Source organism: Haliotis cracherodii, unplaced genomic scaffold (genome assembly GCF_022045235.1).
Source record: "Haliotis cracherodii isolate W230 unplaced genomic scaffold, xgHalCrac1.p SCAF_4, whole genome shotgun sequence".
In the NCBI taxonomy this organism is placed as follows: domain Eukaryota; kingdom Metazoa; phylum Mollusca; class Gastropoda; order Lepetellida; family Haliotidae; genus Haliotis; species Haliotis cracherodii.
Window position 1 is genome coordinate 50,665,041 of NW_027266297.1, and position 17,714 is coordinate 50,682,754.

At 42.5% G+C, this 17,714-nt stretch overlaps 1 protein-coding gene and 1 pseudogene across 1 annotated transcript in view; one reads left to right on the forward strand and one right to left on the reverse strand.

Moving 5' to 3' along the window:
* Positions 1–17,714, reverse strand: part of LOC139478718 (SCY1-like protein 2) — a 517,883-nt gene that overhangs the window by 217,105 nt on the left and 283,064 nt on the right. The window lies entirely within an intron of this gene.
* On the forward strand, positions 10,976–11,731 carry LOC139478719 (uncharacterized; annotated as a pseudogene).

A 17,714-nucleotide genomic window follows, 5' to 3' on the forward strand; every position in this document is an offset into this window, starting at 1 on the left:
CAGCCATATCTGTATCCACAAACAATGGAGGAGCTTCATGAGACTTTCTCAAATGTCGTCTGTTTCTGCGCAAGTTACTGCCATCTTCTGTACGCAGTTCATACGATCTCACATCCACCTGTTCTATAACAGCTTTCTTTCACTGTTTGTCAAATTTAGTAGGCTTGACTCTTACCACATCTCCCTCCTTCAAAACAGGAAGTTCGGTGGTGCCTCTATTAAAGTACTAAGCTTGTTTAGATTGTTTACAAGCTATCTTGTCTGACACACCATCAACGGTCTTTGGTTGTAAAAGTGTACTTGCAGTTGGGAGTTTGGTCTTTGTCCTCCTGCTAAAGAGTCGCTGTACAGGAGAAAATCCTATTCCCTCTGTCGGAACATTTCACCAGTCCAGGAGAGCTAAGTAAGGATCAGTTTGGGCATGTAGTGACTTTGTCATCAGCTTCTTAGCTATCTTCACCGCACTTTCAACTTTCCTGTTGGATTGTGGGTAATGAGGTGATGACGTAACATGCTCAAATTCATAGTTGTCTGAGAACTTACGAAAAGCTTCAGAGTTGAACGGTGGACCGTTATCGGAGATAATCTGATCCGGAATCCTATGTCTAGCTAGATGTGACTTGAGCTTCTTGATGATTTCAGGAGCTTGCTTGCTGTGGAGCCTGTCAACTTCGAAGAAGTCGGAATAATAGTCCACAGTAATCAAAAAGTCTTTCTGATCAAACTCGAACAAATCGCATCCCAGTTTCTCCCAGGGACGAGTAGGAATTTGATGACTGATCAAAGGCTCCCTGTTTTGTTCTTGTAGGGTGTTGCAGGGTTCACACTTGCTTACAAGATCTATTATTTCCTGTCCCATGTTCGGCCAGTAGACAAGTTCTTTTGCTCGTCGTATACACCCTTGCACACCAATGTGGCTTGAGTGAATTCTCTCCATGATGTTGCCACGAATACTTGCAGGTACAACAACACGCTCGCCATTGAATACTACGACATTCTGCATAGAAAGTTCGTCCCGAAAGGTAAAGTACTCACGTACTGAGTGTGGTACATCTTCCTTTGACGGTGACCATCCTTGCTGTGTGTGCTGCATCAGTTTGCTTATGCAGGTATTTTGACTTGTGGCTTGTTTCAGTTCAGCTAGTCTCTATTGAGATATGGATAAATGCTTGACCATTTGAATTGTCTCAATTTCAATAGCCGTTGGGCTCCTCATGTCTATCATCAACCCTTGGCCTTCGTCAGTGATCAATTGTCTGTCATGTTGTAAGTACGCACGACTTAATGTGTCAGCCATGAACATCAGGCTTTCTTTCTTGTACACCACTGTAAAGTCGTACTTCTGCAACCGTAGCATCACCTTTTAGGTGCGCTCAGGAGGCTCATTTTCAGGATGGACTCTAAGGGTTTGTGGTCTGTCTCTATGGTCACCTTGCGTCCATACACATACTGGTCAAAATGTTCCAGTCCAAAGACTATTGCAAGCATTTCCTTTTCTATCTGAGAGTAATGTTGCTCTGTGCTTGTCATTGATCTGGACGCATATGCCACTGGTTGTCCATCTTGCATAAGACATGCTCCGAGGCCCCTTTGTGAAGCATCACATTGGAGATATGTGACAGCTTCATTATCAAAATATTTCAGAACAGGAGGTTCTGACAGAATGTGCTTAATCTTCTCCAAGCACTCTCTATGTACAGTGTTGTCCCATCGAAAGTACACATCACCTTTCAGCAGATCTCTCAGTGGAGCAGTGATTTAAGAGAGATTGGGTACAAACTCTTGCACATAGATGACCATCCCCAAGATGAGTTGCACACCTTGTTTGTCATTAGGTGAAGGCATTTTCTTGATAGCCTCAACCTTGGTCTTATCAATTTGGAGTCCAGTGAGTACATGTCCCAGATAGGGCACTTTTGGCAGTTTCAACTTCAGTTTAGACTGATTCAGTTTGATGTCTTTTGCTCGACAACAATAAAAAAGGGCGATCAATTTCTTGTCATGATCGACCTCAGCATCCTGATAAGTTTCTCCCACGCCATAAACTAACATATCATCATGAATCGCACGAACACTATCCAGTTCAGATATGGCATCATTCAGTCGTCGTTGGAACTCTTCAGGAGCTGGTGAGAGGCCAAACGGCATATGGAGCCAACGGTACTTTCCCCAGGGAGTTTCAAACGTTGTCAGGTAATTGCTCTGTTGCTCTGTTCATCCAACTGAACATGCCAGAACCAATTTTGGGCATCCACCAAAGAGAAACATTTGGCCTTGGCCAACTTTGGCAACACATCATCTAAAGTCATTATCGGATAATGGTTTCTCTTAAGTGCCTTGTTTAATCGTTTCGGATCGATACAGATCCTGATTTTGTTGGTCCTCGGTTTCTGCACCACAACCAGAGCTGACACCCAGTCTGTTGGTATGTCCACAGGTGTAAGGTGTCAAAGGTGTCAGTCTTTCCAGTTCAGATTTCAGCTGAGATTGTACAGCAACAGGAATCTTGCGACATGGTAACTGTACTGGGGTTACAGTATTGTCAACCTCCAAGTGTAGAAAACCTTCCAGAGTTCCCTCACCATCAACCAAATCCTGATAATTTTGTTTGATATCAGTCATTTCCCAGGCTCAAGTGAAGAGTCAGCAGTTAGATTCACCTCGGGTGATTCCATCAACAGAATATTGTCAAAGTTCACAGTGATCAGTTGCATCTGTTGGACAGCTCGTGCCCCTAATATTGGTTTGCAACTCTTCTCAGACACAATTAGAAACTCAACACTGTATCTGCGGCCATTCTTGGGGTTTTGTAGTGACACACGTCTCTTCCCGAGAGGTTTTGTCTCAGCAGTGTTGTACATTCGCAGTGTGGAAATCAGATTAGTGTCCAATTTACTGAACACTTGAGTATACACAGAAGAAGGCAGAATATTAACAGTTGACCTACAGTCAAGTTGAAATTCAACTTCCTCTCTAGTCACAACCAATGTTGCAAATATCTTTTTGGGGTAATTCTGATTGACCAAGTTCATCTCATCAACTTGTATAGAATTGACACAGTCAGAAGTTACAGACATTACAAACTCTTCAGACTCACTATCTTCAGTATCACTATCCCTCATGTGAACCCTGTCTTTGCTCTTTCCAGGACACAAAGCAGCAAAGTGATTTCTCTTTTTGCATTTTGCACAAGTCTTACCCCATGCTGGACATTCTTTCTTTTGAAACTCATGCCTCTTTCCACAGAAATTACATTTTTGCAGTTCAGATGTTTTGATCTGTTGCTTAGCATTAGGTTTCTGTGACTTGTTGGGTTTCCTTTGACTTACAAACTGAACATCTTCAGCTTGCGATAGTGATTTCCGACGTCTCGTCGCACGACCTACAAATATCTATGCAGTCCTTTAACAATCTCTTTCTTGTTGCATTATCGCGGATGCCCATTACCATCCTGTCACGGGTCAATGACTCCGCTAAATCCCCAAAGTTGCAACTTTTTGCAAAATTTCTTAATACTGCAACATAAGAATCAATGGACTTGGATTGTTCCTGGTCCCTTCTGTTGAAATTGTATCTTTCCCAAGTTTCATTTGTTTCCCCTATACAATAATGTTCAAGTTTTTCCAGTATTTTGTCCACCTTCTGTCTATCTGCTTCATTTTAAAATTCTAATCCATCTACAATGTCTAAGACATCTGGACCAATGGGGTAGCCGACCAACATTCCTCACTATCAGTCCTAGTGCGAGAAGCAAGCTCATAATTTACCCACATTCGTTTGAATTTCTTGAAATATCTAGACAGATCACCTTTCAGATTTAATCTAGTAGGCAGTGGAATGTTAACTGGTATGTGAAAAACTTGGGATGCAGCCTTATTACCTTCTGCCATGATCAGTCGAAAACAGTAATCAAGCAATATGACGTAATGGCTTTCCGTAGATTCAATTACACACAGAATAGTATTCAGTCAGTTCAGATAGAAAACACCGTTGTTCTCATAGATCATATGAGAAACAGTTCAGATTACTGGTTGAAATCCCTTACAGTCAGAGTATATATCAAATTTCAATATATATCAATATATCAATGAAATATGACACAGTTCAGTAGATTTACCACGCCATATCGGTATCACGAAAATAGGTGACATGCATGAAAAACGCACGCGGTCAGTCAGACAGGGAACAGAAACAGCCAGAATACTTCTGACACCATGTTAAGTGTTTGATGCTACCAGACTTCATAACTACCAAATTATAACAGATTGGATCATTGGATTTACTTCTCAGCTTCCAGAACGCCATCAGACGACGCTAACAGTGACGTAATGCATATGTGCATACAGTAAGGGAGGTAACTCTCAAGCCATCAATACGTAACACGATACACCATTACATCGGACTTATGATTCATTCTCACTCCCCATATGCAATTTGACAAATAAAATAGAACCCAAAACAAATCATGTATAACTCTCTTTAGATATTTTTGACACACGACTGGTAAACAAAGCATTCTGAGCCAAGTTCATCTCCCGCCCATTCAAGTTTCGCCGGCTGTGACACAACAGTGCATAGCCAGTGGTTGTTCCCCCTAACGCCTAAAACGAGGACGGCAGCTTGTGGGCGGGGTTTATAGGTTGGGACTGGATCGGTCTATTGGTAAGGTGTTGGTCCAACGTTGCCTTATGCCACATCATGGGGATAGTTGAGAGCAGCAAGTAATGCTTGATTCACCAGCTTGGTCACTGAAAGAGGCAGAAGCGTCCAACATATTTCTGTGTCAATGGAGAACAGATCCATGTCATCCACATGAAAGGTGGATGATGTCTCTGCATGACACAACAACAATGGAGGGGGAGAGAGAGGAGAGAGATTCTGTGACTTGTTTGATGCATTTTGTCGTATTCAATATGCGTAGATCTATGCTCATGATGTCAAACAACAAACAAACAAACATATTGTCAGTAACTGGATATTCTTATCAGGACTTGATTATTTACACATCGCTGTTATGTAGCTTCAATACCGCCGAACGCTACGTCAAACAACAAACAATGCCCCATGAGGAGTGCTGGCATGAGCGGGCTGCGACGATGAACCAGCATGGCATCAGGAGGAGACAGACTGTGCTGGGGATGATGGTGAATGCTCCCAATGGGCCTGTGAAGAATGGCGTGGTGACTTGGACCGCTTTGTCCATGAATGGAAACAGCTGCTGGGAATAGAAGTTGATGTAACGGTCGAATGCTGCTAAGTGTAGGATCCACAGGAAAGGATTTATGAGGTAGAACAGCCTTGACTGACAGGTCCAAGGTGGCTGGGAGTGAAGCATCGGACGGATTGCCAATAGTAGTATAGGTAATGGGGGTTCTGGACCACTTCCACTGGAGCCAGATTTATATACCTAAACCACTACTACAGATGGAATTTTTTATGTCAAAATGATGATGCGATTCAAAGATCATCATGAGACATATTAAAAGTAACATCAATATTAATTAATAATGAATAAAATTTACTATAGCCCACGAGGATATTGGAAAGGTATAGGAGCAATAAAAAAATTAGCCACTGCGGCTAAGGTATCTAAAGATGTGGCCAAGGATTGGTTAAAGAAACAAGCGATGTGGCAAATATACTTACCGGCACCGAGTTATATACCGAGGAAGAAGTTTGATATTTTTACAACGAATGAAGTTCATCAGGCTGACCTCTTGTTTCTTCCCCATGATAAGGTAAGACGCAAAACGAAGTAATACGCTTTAACCATAGTGGATGTGACTAGTCGATACAAAGAGGCCGAGCCATTAACCTCGAAAGAGTCAACAGAAGTAGCTAATGCACTGAGCCACATATATAAATGCGGACGACTAAAATGGCCCAAATTATTTCAAGTAGATCCTGGTCGCGAGTTTATGGGATCAGTAACTAAACTGTTAACAAAGCACAATGTCGAAATCAGGCTTGGTGTAAAAGAGGCCCACAGTAGTCAAGCTATCGTCGAAAGATTTAACCGGACATTAGCGGAACGTTTGTTTGGCTATCAGTATAGGATCGAAATGAAATCAGAACGATTAAGATCAACCGAATAGGTGACACGATTATCAGCTGATGTATCAGCGCTGAATAATGAAGTAACAAGATTAATCGAGAAGAAACCATCCGATGCAATGAAAATGAAATCCGTGACTTCCGAATCTTCAGCACCGCGGAGAGGCAAAGAACAAAAACTTTCGGATAGAGTAAGCGTAAGATATTTATACCAGCCCGGTGAACTAAGGAGGCCTATGTCGCGCAACCAATCCGATTTGGTCCCTTAAGATATATAACATTCGTCGATTGGTTATGAAAGAAGGAGAGCCTATTCTTTATTATCTTAAAGATGGACCAGACAGGGCATTTGTACGAGAAGAGTTGCTCATAGTTCCCAACGATACAGTATTACCATCATAACCATAAGCATAGGTAGTTACACCATCCTTATCAATCCATCTCTTTGTATCTAAGGGGGATAATGATGTCTTGTGAGGTGAGGTGAAATTGGGTTTAACGTTGTGTCCAAGATTATTGCACTGATATATCGACGTGCATGCACGTGTGTGTGTGTGTGTGTGTGTGTGTGTGTGTGTGTGTGTGTGTTTGTGTGGCTGCTTGTACTAGTCCGGACTGATGCCAATTTATAGTGCTAGCACACTGAAATACCATGCAGCAGTTTAACATGAACACCACACTCAGACACAGTATACTGACTCCGAGCTGACCAGTCCTTGTTTTAGCCCCTTAATGCTGAGTGCCAGACAGGGTAACAACAAGTACCATCTTTTAACGTCTTTGGTATGACACGGAAGGGGATCAAACTCAGGACCTTCCGCTCTCCGGGCAGATGCTCTACCACTAGACCACGGAGGCGGTCTGATGTCTTGCTCAATCTTAATCCATATAACCTATGATTTTAACTTCTTAAAGAGTTCATCTCGTGTTTGAATGTTCTACCGTTGAATAATGCTTCTTTATACTGTTCGTGTTTGATATGCTTTTTTACCACATACTTCTTAACACCCTTAGCTTGTCTTATCTCTCCATTATCGGACTTCTTTATAGAATACATCTTAGGTCTTAATCTGACATACTCCGTGATAGGAGTCCCAGCACATTCATCCTTCATCTTACCTAACACCTATTATTTACGGCGCTGTGCAGTGGATTATCTTTGGGGTAATCGTACATATCTATTTTTTCTTAATATACATCCTCGGTTTGTATTTGCATCAAAAAAGAATCTGTGTCCGTATATAACACCTCGCAACTATTTTGTCTTATCCATCAAATTTGGTACAAGTTTTTCTATGTTAGCTAACCTAGTATTACACATCAAGAAGTGTTGATATTCCGAAATCCAATCTTTATTCACCATTAATCTTTCAGGAGCAAGCGGATAACTGTTATGATCTTTATGTAACAAATTTGGATATTCCAAGTCAACTTCTAGTATGTACCCTTTATCAGAATCTGAGGGGATATCATTCACATCGATATCATTCACATCGACCCACTGAAAACCACCCGTGGGTAAAGGTTGACTCATAGCCCATCCATACAAATTGTTGGCATCGAGATATAATATATGAGTATCGGGTTTACTTGGATCATATCCTTCCACTAATTTACTTTTAGCCTTAGAATACCTTTTCCCTACCATCGATATACCACTTCTTAATCCTTTCTCAATAAACAAGTGCAAATGGTAATCTGTGAGTAATTTTAGTTCTACACCGGTCTTCTTCAACAATGCATCCCACGATAGTCCGCGACTGGAATAGTACCATGCCGGGTCCAAGCCGAATTGTCTTAAACATGTCTTTCGAAATATCTCGAATATATCGGCGAGTAACAGTACATCAATTTTTAAGTACAGATCGTGATAATCACCTAAATTCTTACAACCTAATTTATCCCAGACAGTCAGAGCGTGTTCATAATCGGCATCGGTTATTTTAGTTTCTGTTAAGTTACTATAAAATGATTCAAGGTGTGGTAATTTAGTTTCGTCCAATCTAGACCAATCATCCATATATTCATAAGGATATACACCTTTTCTCAACAACAAATGACGACACCGATCGGTATATTGATTTGTTATTGCAAAGTCATCTGGATTGTTCACATTAGCTAAATTGTCCAGTGAAGAAAACAGAAACTGTACGGAGTCTATGAATCTAAGCCCATTACTTTGCTTTATTCTAGCTTTCGCATCCTTGTCTGTAAAATGTATAGTTTTAGTCAACGACAATTATATATATTTTTCCATATTGTTAGGAATACATGTTAAGCCGCCGTCGGTCTTTGAGGTAGCTTGCATAATGAGATGTGAATCATATCCTCTAAGGTTATGAAACACAACAGGGATGGGTATTGTTTGAGAATTCATTTTTAGTGCTTCGAAGTCGGCTTAAATTACGTACGGTACTGGCATTTGATTACAATAACGTTCAAATTTTAATATATTTTTCCCCTCTTTAGGCATACCAGTCCTGATAGCATTCGGTCCAACACTTCTGCAGTCTTCTTTATGCGCTTCTAATAGATCTTGTCTGCTGTAACCATGCAGGCATCTTTTGCAGAAATATTTCTTTTCCTGATGTTTTGTTTGATCGTATAATAGCCTGTACTTTATCCACGCATGATGATATTTACCATCTTTTTCGATCAGAAATGAATTGATTCTGGGAATATGTTCTGGGGCGGAGCTTATCATGTGTATAACAATTTCTTTAGAAGAATGTCCGAAAACATTTATAGCTAAATTATTTTGCTTTTCCACCCTATCAATTTGTGAGATTGGTGTAGGTTCGTCTATACCATCAAAGTTGATGTTTGTCTACGGGGAACAATGCAGATCTTATTGTAATTCTTAAACAGCCATCACCTTTATCTTTTACATTAATTATAGCTTTGTTCTTTTTATAATACGGGGGTAAATCTATATAAGATCAACCTTTGAAAGGCATATAATTTGCTATATCTAAATATAAACTATCAATTTTATCAACACCCCAACCTCTATTAGTCCAGCGTTCTAAAGATTCTTTTATCTGTTGAATTGATGTATCTAATGATGTGCTTATAGTATCAGATTCAGTTATAACTTCTTGATTGCTTCAGAAATATGGTTCGGTATATTCAGTGCTATCGTCTGTGTTACTTTTACTCAATGACATTTTAATTATCAGCTGGTATTTTATACTATTTAAATCATCTAATTCCTCGTTAATTTTGCCCGATACGATGGGCTTAACATTATTAACATCCATGTAGGAATTAATATCCATCTTCCAACCTCTTAGATATTTACCAACGCCAGCTGTGGGTACAAATTTTAACTCATTATTATCAACAACAGTCGGTTTATTTTTATCATCGGATTGATTTTTATCTAGTAAAGCGATCAATTCAGCTTTTTTCATTCGAGAATAACCTCTCAGCCCACAGAATTTTGCTTGAGCTTTGAGTTCTCTAACAGTCTGGGGTTTGTTGAATTCCAAACCGAGTAAATCAATTAATTCAGCTTTTCTCATTCGAGAATATCCATGTAGGCCACATTGTTTTGCCAAAGCTCTCTGACAAAAACCATTGTGATTTAATGATATATACAAAATGAATCAAATGTCTAAATGGTTGGTTTTCATATTTACATTTAGTACTAACTACTAAATGACTTTCTCGCGCATATCCAAACCATTTGCTAATTAAGTCCGTAACCCAATCACCCCTGGTAACTCAATCACCCCCGGGTCACCACACTGCACCGCGCCCGGGGAATAATCCTGCGCAAGCATCATCCCGCCTTTGATTACGGTCCATCATTCGCGCAAAGTCCCTCTTCAAGTACACATGCGTATCAGTGTATCTAATCGCTTTCGCTTTGTACGTTTCCTTTGAACCCAGTCACGACCATTTCGCCGATTACGCTTTGAATAACATCTATTTCAAACACTCGCCGTATCGCATTTACAAAATCGCGACCGTTTCGCCGATAACGCTTTGAATACCACCTATTTCAGCACTCGCCGTATCGCATTTATTTCGTTCTACTCCCGAACTTCATCCTCGGGACATTTTTACACTTGTGGAATACCAACTCACCACCTCAACCTTTTGTGATGCCTCCCAAGAGAAGATCAGCCGTCAACCACAAGCTGGTGAGGGGAGCCAAGCAGGCCAGGACAACCAGGAAACAAACCCCGGGAGTACACATTATGCAGGAGGCAACACATTATGATGGTGAATCTGCCAATTACGGAAATACCGTCCCGGTTAGTGCAAACCAACAGGTAAGGCTTGGTTTTAGTTCTCCCGCCATTTCGCCCAACATAGGGAGAATCCCCAATGCTCAGAGCGAGGCCGACGGTGACGCAGCTTGGCCAGCCAATCAGAACGCAGGATACGGGGATTCCCTATCCTTCCGTGCGGATGGAATAGACGCACACATCAAACAACAGGTGAGGGAAAAAATCTGGCGTGGCGAGTTTGTCGACCTCGGCACAATCCTACCAAACACCGAGGGAAGGCACGAGGATGGTACGATTACCATGGCGTACGACTCCTCAGGTAAGATAATTATTAAACCAATAAAGCAGCAACCAAAGCACCTGTCCCTGGCAAGCTGGACTCCAACCGACCCCATACAAGCCCAAGCAGCCTTTCCCTAACAGAAAACCAGCCGTCAAAGCAGGTAAACTCAATGGCCCCTTCCCCCGTGGATCTCAATGAAATGGCACCCTGGTTACGCCAATATGCTAGGGTCAATTACAGAGATGCAAATTATTTATGCGTAGGGTTTAGCTTTGGCTTTAAGCTCGAGTTCCAGGAAAGCCACACAGGTCGCCTGGCACGAAACTAGCGATCAGCCACGCACCAAGACACGGCAGGCTACGTGAAACAAAAACTACAAAAGAAAGTCGACCTTGGCAGGATGGCGGGCCCCTTCAAGGACACCCCCCTGGACAACCTCCAAGTATCCCCAATAGGCCTGGTGCCCAAGAAGCAGCCAGGCTATGGTCAGCATCTGGGTAAGCATGCGGAGGAATTCTGTCTAATTCATCATCTATCGTATCCCAGGGGTAAATCTATAAACGACTTCATAGACACAGAGGCCTGCTCTGTCGTGTATGCCAGATTTGATGAAGCTACTCATATGGTTCAACAACTGGGAAAGGGAGCACAACTAGCAAAAATTCGACATTCAGTCGGCCTTTAGAATTATACCAGTCCACCTATCCGATTTCGAGCTGCTAGGCATCAGATTCGAAGGTGAGTTCTATTTCGATAAATGCTTACCATTTGGCTGCTCCATATCTTGCGCCATATTTGAAACGTTTAGAACCTTCTTGCAATGGTGCATGCAATCGCATGTTCCAACGTGTCAGATCATGCATTACCTGGATGACTTCCTAACGGGGGACACAGCAGGCACCAGCCACTGCTCAGACAACATCAACAGATGCGTGAATACACTAGAACAGCTTGGGGTCCCCATTGCGCACGACAAGACGGTGGGCCCCACGACCAAACTGACATTCTTAGGGCTGGAAATCGACACCAATGCAATGCAGATCAGAATCCCAGAGTCCAAGATCAAGGAGGCGACAAGGGAAATCCAAGACATCCTGTCAACAGGTAACATCAAGGTCAGAAAAACGGCCCTTCAGTCCCTCATAGGCAAGCTTAACTTTATGTGCAGGGCTATACCAATGGCAAGGGCATTCAGCCGAAGGCTAATAAATCTGCTTAGCAAAGGTAAGCAACCATTTCACCACATTAGGATTACCAGCTGGGTCAAGGAAGACCTACAAATGTGGTTAACATTTCTTACGAGTTATAACGGCATTTCAGTGTTTCAGGACCAACTATGGGTAGACAGCGAATTCCTCCAGCTGTTTTCAGACGCAGCGGGTGGTGCTGGCTTTGGGGCCTACATGCAGGGCAAATGGTTAAACGGCGCATGGCCAACCCAGTGGGTGACGGATGGAACTACACGGGACTTGACGCTCCTGGAGCTGTTCCCCATCACACTGGCCATCCAACTTTGGGCCAAGCAACTCGCAAACAAAAAGGTCCTCTTTTACTGCGACAACCAAGCCGTCGTAGCAATAATCAACAAACAGTCGACCAAGGCCCCCAGAGGAATGAGTCTACTCCGTCGCCTAATCCTGCAGTGCCTCCATATCATATTATGTTTAAGGCAAAGTATGTATGTTCCACTGCTAACACTATTGCCGATGCTCTCTCGAGGTTTCAGCTCAAAGGCTTCCGAGAGGCAGCACCAGCCGCGGACCAGAACCCCACATAGCCTAACACCTTTCCCGTGCAACATATGGCTGATCTGAGGCAGGAAGCCGGCAGACTCCGATAACAATCTCTGTCTACAAATACATGGGCCACTTATCAAACAGGCATCAATGCCTTGCACCACTTCCGGTCCACACACCAGCTACAAGAGGTGTGGCCAGTCCCGCTGGATCAGGTCGTAAACTTTATTGCTTGTCTGTCAGTCACTCACCACTCCCCTAACACAGTCAAGACTTACATTGCAGCGCTGTCTTCACAGCACAAATTCCACAGGCTCACCGACTGTACAAACCATTTCCTGCTGGGCAAGATTTTAACAGGCTTACACAAATCAGCGGGCTGACCAGACACCAGAAAACCGATCACTGCAGATCTGCTGCAGGTAGTAAGCAACAATCTGCCTCACGTATGCTCATCAGCATATGAAGCCAGACTGTTCAAGGCAGTCTACTGCACAGCCTTCTTCGGTTTCATTAGGGTTAGCGAACTGGTCCAAACTGGACCCTCAAAAACAGGTTGCGCCATCCAGAATTTAAGCTTCTCAGGCAACCCCCAGCAGCTTTCAATTCATCTACCACACTCAAAGTCTGATCAGTATAGGATGGGGACAACAGTTACAATGTCATCTATACCAGGTAATCCGCTATGTCCGGTAGTCGCCATCAAGCACTAACTGGAGGCGCGCCCCTCCGGCCCACAACATGCATTCGTTCATTTCGACCATTCCCCCGTTACACGGTACCAATTCCAGACACTCCTAAAAATGGCCTTAGCACACAGCAACATAAACACGGCTTGCTATTCTTCGCACTCATTCCGCATTGGGGCAGCCACATCAGCAGCCATGAACGGGGTGCCAGAACACCTCATACAACAATACGGCAGGTGGAAATCAGATTGCTACAATGCTTACATATGCTTACCAACAAATTCAATGTTGCACAATTAATTCAAATAGTCTTTCATGATACTTACTACACTTCTTATTGTTTACAGTTTGGATGGTGGGATCCAGCTACATGGCCAGGGCACGGCAGTACTTGCTCCTGAAGGGCACCAGTCCGAACCAACCGAGGATGCTATGGCTGGCACGAGGGGGGATGAAGTGGAAGGAGCTGGACACCATTCTGGATGCACAGGTCAAGGCGACAAGGCACAGTCCCAGAGCCCTCATCATTCACCCGGGCTCCAACGACCTGTGCTCGGTCAAGGGCTAGTAACAAATTAACTTGCTTCCAAATTAATACTCGTGCTTAAGGCTACCTGCTTTTCAGCGGGAACCTTTCCAGGGTTACCTGCTTCTCATTGGGAACCTTGTCTTTCCCGACTTTACAGCCGGGGAATTGTATAATAACATACGTTGGGGCAAACAATTGCCACGTACATGGGCCGGGCGGCGGAAGTCGTCTTGTCAAGTGGTAGCTGACAGTTGGGTCCCCGGCGGTAGTCGCACAATGGTTTTGCAAATGGGGCCAGGCAGTGGGATCTGCTTTGGCCGGCTACCTGGGGCTGGGCAGCGGTAGTCTGACTTAGGCCAGCAGCATTGAGCTGCTTTTGTCAGCGTGGTAGTTGCCAAGCAATGGTAGCGTTTAAATATGCTACCGTGGGGGCCGGACAGCGGTAGCAGTCTCAGGCCAGCAGTGCTAGCTGTGAATCGCTGTTGGCCACGCTAGTGGCCATGGCAACGGTAGCATTTTGGTATACACAATTAGCAGCTCAGTAGCCCACTAGTACCTGCACACCCTCGGCCATTTAACCCAATCTCATCTTCTGTTTTTATTATAGGCACGGGCATCCACGGCTCAGTGGCCCGTGCCTCTCCTTGGCATATCGCGGGATAAATAAATACATATTCTCCCCAAATTGATTTCCCCATGAGTGTATATCTGCATAGATTCATTGTTATACACATATCATATCATTTGTCTAAAAGATAAATCACATATCGAGTCTCTCAACCAGCCAGATCTATTTTTAGCTTGGCCAGTCAGCGCGACATAGCTAGCTGATATAACTCAGTCTGACACAGTTGATAGGTCATGGCTTATGCATAATTGTGTAGCTATAAATAGCAACTGCAGACAACCAAAACACTATAAATGCTATCTCACGGTCCATCTGAGCCTCTGATGGTGTATAAAACTGAGAGAGTGTTGGCCTTGGCATTGGGTCAAGTTTCTTTCCATAAACAAGGAATTATTCGTGCATGGCAGATTCAACATCCTTAAATGATTGAATTGAATGTCCCTGCTTACGCAGTTCTTCATTAATAAAATCTAATCTTAATATCCTATTTCTGGCCCATTGTGACTGGGCTGCTTCGAGTTGTTCTAATGCTTTATTATGTCTTTTCTCTCCTCTCATACTAGAAAATAAAATATTACTCCCCGAAAAAGCTAAAGCATTAGCAATAGCTCCACCGACCATCATTGCAATTGATGCCATATTCATATGTTCAATAATATAAAATATTCAAATGTTTAATTACTTCATTATGTCTTCTGGGATAAGTCCTTGTTTGATTAGCATATCTTTTGTAGCCATTGCCAATCCAATATCAAGAACCATCATACCGACATCATAACCATTAAAATCTAGCTTGGGTGGTGTGGCTTTAGTAATCATTTTAGCTATACGGGCATAGCCAATGGCCAAGCCTCTGACCACCGCTGAATGATACGTTGTGTTTACCATCTGTAACTGGAGTAGTCATGCTTTTTATAACATTATATGGGGGCTTATCTCTAACTGAACTTGTTGTGTAATCGGGGGTGACGTTTTCTCTTCTCCAGTCTTATAAAACAACCATACCACCGCTATAGCAACAACTCCTAGTATATAGGGAGCCCAAGTTTTTATCGGACGACAATATTCAATATTTTGAATTGTGGGCCTTTGCCGACTTCCTCGCTAACGCACCCTTTTTACCAGCGGCGACTTTTCTGGGGTTCTTTCCTCGTTCACTTGTTGTGGTTGTGTGGACACTTATGTTTAAATTGACAATACTTAGCTGTTATTAAAGTGGTGGTCACCAGAGCTAAGAAAATTCTGTCTCTATGATAAAACTCACAGCTTACTGCGCTTATAGCGTGTTTGATGAATGGGTCTTTCTCAAGAGATTCGCATAAATATTGGCGATGTTCTGCCGGGATAGGGAGAAACATACTAGGTACCATTGTGTATAGTTGTAACATAGCCGACCCTATTGTTTTAGTCATGGAGGCTTCCAGTCTAGACTCATAATGCGTTTACAGTTTTTTAATTTCTTCATCGGTCATGTTATCAATTTTTTCAAATGAATCTCGGTCTTTGCAATGAAACAGGGCTACCCATTTGGTCTGCTCTCTGAGATCTTTCAGAACAGAGTTGTATTTTTGAGTAAGTACCCAAACGCTATGTTGAGTATGCCTTCCGGAGAATGCTAAATATGAAAGCATATCTTTCTTTTTGGTAAGTTCTTTACTTGCACTGCAATCGTCTATTATGAAAAGGGTTGATTCTCCTTTGTATTTTTCATGACATACTTGTAAACAGTCTTGTAAACGATCGCCCTGATCAACTCTGTGCACCCTGGGATCATTCATTACCCAATCTCTCATAATACCCTTGCTAGCATTTTCTATTCTCTGCCCGCTACCGTGTAGTTGGTCATCGCACGTGGTTCGCATGTCGAGCCATAGCACATACTTCATGGTAAGGAATTCAGCCATCGACACATTCCCAAGAGACAGATCTTTCACGACCATGTTAACTTCTGGGCTTCTCGTTTTAAAGAAGGGAGTTTTTCAATCTCATCCCACTGTTGATATGCTCGCATGCCATGACTATATAGTTGATTAGGCACACCCTCAATAGTCAATTCTACTTTTGTAATCTTGGGGTTGTAGAACTTCTCGGTATCTCTTGCATCAGAGGAGAAAAACTTTCTGTGAAGACTACTAAGGTTCTTCGGACTGTGACATAGATAATTTGGAAGAAAGCTTGAAGCTCGCCTCAGATGGACTCGGAAAAATCTTGGATACCTACTACGATAATTCCACGTTACAGGTACCATCCTCGGTACAAAACTTGAAGAGGCGGGTGATGAATTCAGTATACGCCGCTTTGCAGAAAGATTGTGTAATTTAGAAGACGAAAGATCAGCCCAACTCAAAGCATCTTCCAATAATAGTAAGGCACTTAGTTCACAAATCAGTCAAATTCGAGAAACTATTGATCAAGTCCTCAACGATGATACTACACTGGCCAATGAAATTAAAACATTGTTTAGAGAACAGGGGATAACCATTGCCAGTATTTTAACCGCATTGGGATTTATTATATCGACTTTGACTCTCGCGTTAACCGGTGTCGGCGGAGGTACAGGAGGTGGCACACCGCCTAGTGATAAAAATGGTGTAAAAGAATGGATAAAAAAGCATTTAAAACCATTAGGAGAAGCACTGTGAAAGCTCGCTGAGGAAGCCGAATCTGCACTTCCAGGTATAATAGGGAGTATTGTTTCCTGGCTCTTGAATATATTAGCTAAAACCACCACTTGGCTAAGTCAAAACTTGTGGGCACTGATCGTAGCAATTGCTGGGCTGTTGTACATATCCGCTAAAGACTATTTATCCAAATCATGAGTAAACCAGCTACTATAAGCGCTGTTTTTTCATCGATATGTTGTTGATTTTTATCTGCAATATGGGATGGCACTTGTGGTTGTGTATCAGTAGATGGTTGTGAAACATGTGGTGTCTGTGGCTTGACTATTCCCGTTTTGCCTGTGTTTGTTTGCGTTATTAATTCGGTGTTAATATCTGAATTTATACCTGTTTTTTGTTGATCGGAAGCAATAACAATTTTATTATTATAGCCTATCACTTGACCGATCTTAAGTTCCATATTACTCGGAGACATGTATAGTCCCGGCGCATAAACGTAGTCTACTTTGGATTGAGCGTACTGTAATACATCTTGATAACGTTTTATAGAAGATGGTATGTCAACGGGTGAATTAATAGCATCGTCTACGTTTGCGACAAACTGTTTTTGCGCATCGAGCGCCGTCCCAGAAACAATTATTAACGTTCGTGTTTGCGATTGTGCACCAAGAATTCCTCATACATAAGTTCTTATTGATTCATTAACTCTTACAACTCCTGGGTTAGTAAAATTATTTTCTGTTTTATCATTAAGAAATTCATTCCAAGTGCTTGCGGTATCGTTCAGTTGCACAAATTTTGAAACAATATAAGCTAAACCACCCTTAAAACTCATAAGATCTCCTCTCCAATCGTTACTCGAAAGTTCCCAGCCATGATTAAGATTACCGTATTTTCTTGAGTATAGTGCACACTTTGTTTCGAAAAAACACAGCT